General features: G+C 42.5%; 1 long non-coding RNA gene across 1 annotated transcript; it reads right to left on the bottom strand.

The window, feature by feature from the left end:
• Nucleotides 1–3,634: 3,634 nt before the first annotated feature.
• LOC148188794 (uncharacterized) lies at nt 3,635–4,744 on the bottom strand. Its single transcript, XR_015777575.1, has 3 exons — nt 3,939–4,744; nt 3,771–3,859; nt 3,635–3,691 (listed from the first exon to the last, which is right to left on the bottom strand). It is a non-coding gene; the product is annotated as an uncharacterized LOC148188794 (long non-coding RNA).
• Nucleotides 4,745–8,043: the final 3,299 nt, after the last annotated feature.

Here is an 8,043-nt window from a genome sequence, read left to right as displayed (position 1 = left end):
GAGAAAAAAAATAATCCTAGGCACTGTTTTTCTTTTTCCCTCTGTCCTCCTCGTTGTCCTTTTTTTTTTTTTTTTTTCTTTTTTTCTCTCAATCCTCGCTGCTGCTGCGGCGCGGAAACAGAGACGTCGCCGATGGTTGTGACGTCACTTGTCAGCGACTTTGTTTTGATTAAACAGCTCGCCGTTAACCTATAATTTATCCATTACCAGACGAACTTTTGTCCTTGCTCTTTAAGCGAGATCATTACAGGGAACAGTTCGCTCTTTTTACCACAACTTCCTTTGGATATTGCTTGGTAATAACGAAGGAGAGCCTTTCAACATTTTGCTCAAGGAAAGAATGTGGTCGACTTGCTTAGAATTTGCAAATTTGATCACAATTGGTCTGGATTTACCTGTGAGACGCCGTCCTAGTCTGTGTGCTCTCTCAATCTGTATGGCTTTTGCGTCCTCCTCGGAAAACCCCAGATGGTTCCTCAAAAAGCATCGGACGAGTGTCTCCGCAGCCTGGTAAGTCTCGTGAGGCTGCTCTTGTATTCCCATGATTAGCAGGTTGTCTCTCATGGATCTGCACTGTAAATCCAGTACAGCTGCTTTCAGTTTCTTGTTTTCACTCGTCAGGACCTCTGCTGTTTGTTTTAGTTTCCCAACGTCTTCTTTTAGTGTTTTATTGACCTTTTCAATCTGCTCCATGGTGTTGTGGGCAAAATCCACTGACTTTTTTAGTTCTGCCACATCAGTTTTCAATTCATCCAACACGTCGAGCTTTTTGAGTTGTTTAAAAATGCTGTGCAGCATTTCCCGATCTCCTGCAGTAAATGTGAAGCTTTCATCGGGATCGCTTGAAGACAGCAGGTCTCTAGATCTCTTAGAGTCTGGCTGTCCTTGTTCTGTCGGCATTATTCCAACCAGCTCTTGCCACGTATGCTCAAAAATGTTAGAAGTACGCCAAACTTCACTAGCTTTATCAGCTCTTAAGTTTATAGTCTCCTTCTGCAGGTTGTTCTCAAAGTTCTCAAAGTTCTGCTCGTAAAGGGAGCGTATTAAGATCACATTTTAGTGGGACTATTGACGACCTTAGTTGGTGTTACTCAGTGCGGCTCCGTGCGGCCATCTTTTTTTCCTCATTAATTCCGATTCAACAACTTTGCTGCTTGTATGGGGTCACAAAATCCCGCACCACTCCATACCATCCTGCAGGGAATGGACAGTGCAAAAGGTTCAATAGAGCCCTCCACAATCTGCTTTGCACTCTGCCAGCGTCACAGAAATGGGACTGGGCTTCCTGTTTACCACAGTTGCTTTTTAACTATAACAACACACCTCATCATGGAGCTGGCGAGTCCCCTTTCCTTCTGATGTTTGGGCGGGAACCACAGCTCCCCATTGACTTTCTTCTTGGTCGGGTCAAGAACCCTGTTCCAGGCGAGGTACAGGCCTGGATTATTTAGCATCAAGCCAGACTCCAGGTGGCGTTCAAGGGTGCTAGGGAGTGGTTGTTTGCTCCTGTGGAGGCTTTGCACCAGGTGAGGACTGTACATCGTGATATGTTGAAGGCTATAGGGAGACCTGAGCCTCTTGTTCCACCCCCAGAGGCACGGCCTCTCCCAGCCTTGGTGGAAGCTGACAGTGACTCTTCTGTTAATGATTTCTATGTGTTGTTTCCAGAAACCCCGTTGCCTTCCATCCCAGTGGCATCCCGTTTAGTTGGCTCATCAGGCCATCTGTTGAAAGTCCCGCTGGAAGTTGGGTCCAGCTCAGGTACAGCCCCACAGCCGGGAAGTTCTGAAGCAGCTCCTTTGCACTCACCTAGGGATCAACCCAGCACCAGTGGGCATGCGCCGCGTCGTACATCTCGCTTAACAACTGGTCAGCATTCCAATGTCCTTCACCTCCCATGCTCTGCTGGTCAGGTAGATGGTGTTGCCAGGAAGCCGCCCATGCTTAATGCTCAGTCTGCTCTTTTTAGGCCTTTGAGTTGAGGCCTGTGTGTGGTTCATTGTTGGGGCACTGATGCAAAAAAAAGGGGGGTAGATGTGACAGGGTGATCTATCTCCCTCCCATCACTGCATGGCACTGTGCCAGTCCGTATGGCAGCTTGTGGGGTAGGGCGGCCTCCTCTCTGCTTCCGCTGTGCGTCTTGTGTGCTGTGTCGGCGTGTGTGTCTGTGTCGCACCACCTGATCGTCAAAGTAGGCATCCTAGCATCATCAGCTGGTTTTCAGCTGCTTTAATCGGTTCTGGGGCTTCATCCTCTAGCTCCGTTGCAGTGCTGCAAGTGGCGGTGGACCGGAGGAAGTGGGCAGTTCTGGTGGGCACGTTGCTGGGTGCAGTAGGGCTCGGAGGTAGGCCGCTCACGTTGATGCCGCTGTAGTGTTTCACTTTTTTACACTAGTTGTGACACTTCTCTCTTCTTGTTTTGTAGCGGGAGCTGCGGTAACTTGCAGCTCCCATTCTCCTAGTTCTGCACCGCAAACTATTGGAGTCGAAGTCGCCATTTGCCCCCAAAGCATCTCTATGGCTCAAAGACCTAATGCTTTTCTTAAACTTGGAGAAAATTTAGTGTATCATCTGGACAATTTGAGACTGCCTGGGGCCCTATGGTTGACTCTATATCCAAATTAAAGACATTACAGGATAAATGAATCACCCTCCAATGATGCATATGTGGCGATCCGAATCGTGGAATTTAAAGGAATGGGTGAATAGAGCCCAAGTTTAGCTTTTAGTGTTATCAATCTCACAAAAACCCGACAACGCCACCTAGGGAATTTCACCCTAGGAAATTAGTGTCACACACACAAGGACACTCAGGTCCGTTGCACTAATGAAGAGACTCAAAGGACGTGGTTCCAGTTAGGATTACAATTTTTATTAACAATACTTTTTAAAAATGGACAATTAAAACAGGCCAACATTAAGGGGATATTAAAATATACACTAAGGACTTGACAGAGCTGAGGCTTACCAGTGGAGGGACGTGAGTCAAAAGGGGAGGTGAGGGATCCAAAAAAACTTGCAACACAAATGAAAAATAAAGATGAAATGAAATTGGCAAACCAAAACAACAATAAGACAGAGCTGGCAGGAATCACTAACAACAAAACAGAATAAGGATTTAGCCTACTCAATTACAATCATAGAAATGAAAAGAAACAATCAAATAAAATACAAAGTCCTAAATAGAAAAGAAACTAATCAATGCAAAAACGAGAAATAAATCTCAACTCAATGAATTACAACACAATCTACAAATCAAATGATACAGTCAATAGAATAAACAAAACCAAAACAAATGAACATATCACTAAATCAGAACCAAATAAACCACCAAAACAAACAGCAAACCGGGATTAACCCCAATATAAATCCGCCCGGTCTAAATTCGGGTTAGTGCTCGTGTCCACTACCCGGTGACAGACCCGCCGTGTCCGAAACTCAGGACGGCTACAACGTTAGCCACCAACAGCGTGTAGGTCAGCGGCGTAGCAACAATCGTTAGCATGTAGCCCAGGTTAGCATCGGCAGCACGGCGAGCCAGACAGGCGAACACTTGCAGCGGAGAATCAACACAGATAAAACAAGCCGGCGACACATGATCGCAGTAGACGTGGACGAGCCGTTTGAAGCGACACCGAGCAAAGCAGCAGTGATCCGTGACGTGTTTAGCATTAGCTGCTAACGGAGTCTCCCTAAACACAGGAGAAGGCAGGTATCAGTAAACAGCGTCAGCGGTGGCTAGAGGAGGTGGAGCACGAGAGGCCAACATACCAACAAACAGCTTCTGCCGACACACACCCGAGGAGGAGAGCGGAGACTCATGCAGAGCATTACAGTCCGGGGGTGTCCAGCCACGTCACCTAGGACAGCAGCCATAATTCAGCGTGACACCAAACAATATATCAACAGCGTGCAGCAGCACAGCCATCGCTAGCTCACCTGCAACAGGTCGAGTGGAAGGCCGGAAGTGAGGCAACCAGAGAGGTGTGGCGAGCCGCCAAGCCAAGACCAAGGAAGAGGGAGAGCAAGGAGGCTCCACTCCCTTTTATGAAGTGCCCCCTGCTGGTGATTGGCCACCATAACAGGGCACAATTGCCCTGGGCAGAGAGGTCTCTCCTGCTACACATACTTTGTGAATACATGTCAACATATTTTACTGGGCAACTGGAAGTTGTTTTGCATTACTGTCAATCTACAAGTGCTTTTGTATTGTTACAGACTCGACCACTATGTTCAGAAGGAAGAAAGAGTGGATAGTGTATTGTTTATGATTGTTTATGTCTTCATTTTCTTCAGTAGCTGTAAGAATTCTGTGTAGGACCAGGGGTGGAGGGGTGGGGGGTTCTGTGAAAAAAACAAAAAATGTTATCAATGTTTACTAATTTTCATTGTACCATGCCTGTAAGAAGAATGAATAAACATATTTTTAAAAAATATATATATGGAGTTATCTTCTGGCCATCATGTTTGAAGATAACCAAGTAAGTGACCCACATAAACATTTATTTAAAAGTCATCTATGTAGTAATGTAGTTATTGTGGGCTCTTGACCTAGCATACAGTAGGTGTGTACTGTCAGATAAGTCATAACATTGTGTGACAAATATGTTTTTCAGGACAATTCATTTTTTAACAAGACTGAACTTAAAATACAATATATTTTTTTAGTAAACTGAAGAAAAAAAACAGTAGCATAACAGTAACAAAGAATGTAGAAGTCAATGGAGTCAATGGTGACCGGAGGAGTTATACTTGACCTCCGGCCCAGTGCCTCATCCATTAGGTTAATCCCCACCACCCTTTGCTCGTGTTCTGCCTTGAAAATAACAAGTGTACAAATGAAGACAGAAATAATCATAAACTCAGTGCCCCTGTTGTTTCTCATCATTTGACTGACCTTGACTAGCCTTCACCGTGAGCACTGACAGCATTGCATATTGAAAGGGAAAGTCGGGGAAATTCAGGTCAGAGAGGGAGAGAGGCCTGGCTGACAGATATCAACAGGCAGGTCATAAGTTATCTACATTTACTTTTTTTTCCAGAAAAAAAAGTCTAAACCTTCAGGTGCGCAGTTGATAAGAAGAGAGAAGGAGGAAAAGAGATCCAAATACAGAGGCATGTCTTCTTTTATAACATAAAAAAGGCTGCTTTGGGTGAAGACGTTTCATTTGAACAAGCTATCTAAGTTGAAATCAAGCAAAGCTAGATAATGATACTAGATAATGATGATAGCTGCTGAGAACTGAAGAATGCTTATGAATCATCTGAATGTCAAGCCAGTAGTTTATATAGTTCATTGCTGTTGCTACAGCTGTTTTTCCCCCCATTACAGGGTTTTTTGGGGGAGTTTTTTCTTCGATGATGCGAGGGTCTAAGGGCAGAGGGATGTCATATACTGCAAAGCCCTCTGAGGCAAACTGTGTTTTGTGATAATGGGCTTTATAAATAAAATTGAAAATTTAATTTCTGCCTGCTTAGTGCTGCTCTTTCTACCCAGTAAGTAAGTTAGACACTGTGCTGAAATTAGCTGACTAATATGGACAAATAATTACTCATATTGTTGGACATGTGTTTAATTGTGGTGCATCCTCTTTTATTTTATTAATGAATAATCACAACTAAGAAATAATTGATGCACTGCAGCAGTGTTTGTCCTACATGCTGCAAGTAAATGTTTTTGCTTGTGCAGTAATCGGCTAATGTCTTCTTTAACTGTTCAGATGCACTCTGGAAACTTTTGCAGAAGCTCCCAGCAGCTGCTAGAGAAGAGCCTTCTAATCTGCCATCTATACATCTCTCTGAAGCATGTAAATTTCAGACAGCAAACATCACCAGCATCACCACATCCAGCAAATTTTATAGTGTAAATTCGGGTGCCTCTGAAACACTGCAATGTTCCATTACATCTGCATCTGTTCCACCTAATGGCCTGTGCAGCTCTCAGTGTAAAAGTACAGGCATTGTAGAAGGTCTAACAACAATGTTCAATAGGGAACACAGCCAGCTAACTTGCCTTATTTTTGTTTGAGGTTCTCCCACTTTCTTTTTACTTTTTGTGGGCTCAGTTTTGTCCACCAGGGAGTGCTCCTTCAGAAACTGCCTATAAAACACAACAATAAAATGGGATTTATATTTGTCACTCCAGACATTTGTCGTTATCACCCCACTTTATACAGCGTTTTATGACCTAACTAACCTGGCAGGAAAAACTAACAAATTTATTAATAACCAAACATTAATGTCTACTTACTCAAATCCTCTTTGGGCTGCATTTCTTCGGCCACTGAAGTCCTGCTCTGTCTCTAAGAGATAAAACCCCTAAAATTGGGATTGACTTAGCTGTGTATGAATGTTTTTCTGATTGAAAGCTTGTTAACATTGCTGTCGTAAAGTTAAATGTGCGTTCTTTACAGTCTGTGACATTAACTTTACCTCAGTTACAATTGTAAATTGTTATCTTAACACAAGAGTAAATGACAAATGCAAAGTTGTAAATGATACATTTGTATCCTTCAACCTCCGCCACCGGTCTTATGAAAACATTTGTAAATAAAATACTTTACCAAGCTAATCAAATTTGTATTTCCAAATTTGTTTCGTTCATTTGTTTTGTTTTGCTCTCCATTTGAAAATCAAAGGTGATTTGCTATTAAGTGCTGGGATATCTCGTGAGCTAACAGCAACTGCTATGTGCTTAAGGAGGTCCATGTGTCTGCTGTTAGCTGGTCTTGTCTCAGCCCTGCTCATGAGTTTTCTGTTATGGAGGGAAAGTTAAGTTACATTAGTTTAAGTAATGTAGGTTACAACTTTTAATTTTCCCTCTCCAGGCATGCTGATATTAAAATGTTCCAAGAAGAGCTTTATATCATGTGCAATGAAAATATTGGATGAAAATTACTGTCTAGCTAACATTATCTATCTGTTAAAGCAATCTTTACACAAACAGGAAACAAACACTTGGCAGCATTTATGTTAAATTATTTAACCTTAACATTAAATTGTTAAATCCAGATGTCAGCTTGTCACCAAATTTAAGTGAATCTCACTTTATCAATAAATGTTCAATTTCCATTTGAGTATATTAAAGTTGAGAGTAATGCTAGCCTGTAAGCGTGTTAAAATGTACCTTATAGAGGACCTTCTACAGCGTTTGTACACTGGCAAACAATAGTATAAGGCTATCGAATAATGACCTTTTTTATTCTAAGCACTTTACTCTGTTTCTCTATGAATGCAAACTGATTTTTTTGTTTGGGCTGGACATGATGCCAGGCACTACACTGATATCAGAGTATGCAAACCCCTCCACTGTGCCAGCAGAAGAAGGAGCAAAAAGTTTTTAAAAACTAATAAATAATAATAAATAATAAAAAATGAACTAAACAATTTTTTTTAAAACAAACAACTTTTTTGGTTACAGCTTTGCTAACTTAACCAACCAGTGACAACAAGCTTTCAGTGTGGCAGACGAGAACATTATGCAGTAGAACATCTATTCAATGTGTGTTTAATCACTGTGAAAGACACATTCAGAACAACTTTACTGGACCGACACATTTCGGCTTGTGGCCTTGATCAGGGTCTGATGAAGGCCAGAAGCCGAAATGCATCAGTATCAGTCCAGTAAAGTTGCTCTTTAAACTGTAAGTGTTGCTGGAGCTGTTTGACCTCATCAAGACTTTATTATTCTCCATGCACCTATGACATTGCCAGAAAGTGCCAGAAACCCTGATTCTCACTCTTGATTAGTCTGTTAGAACTGAAGAAGCCACTTGGATGAGAGGCAAAACAATCTCAAGAAACTCAAGTCCAGTTGCCTACGATATAGCACCTGGAATTACCATGACCTGGATGACTGAGAACCTTCATCAACATTTTTGGTAACTGCTAAAAACTTACTCTGCAAGTATCTTCCTGATGACCTGATGGCACCCTGGGCCATTGATCTGTGGGCCTCATCCTTCATCTCTCTGGTTCAGTGGTTCTTTGTTGTCCTCTGTGGTCATCCTTTGTTGTCTCTTGTTGTCCATTGTTGTACATCTTT

The sequence above is a fragment of the Plectropomus leopardus genome, chromosome 9 (assembly GCF_026936395.1).
Source record: "Plectropomus leopardus strain MGB_pleo_1.0 chromosome 9, ASM2693639v1, whole genome shotgun sequence".
Taxonomy (NCBI): domain Eukaryota; kingdom Metazoa; phylum Chordata; class Actinopteri; order Perciformes; family Serranidae; genus Plectropomus; species Plectropomus leopardus.
Note: the sequence above shows the minus strand (reverse complement) of the source record. Positions and strands in the feature narration are given on the sequence as shown.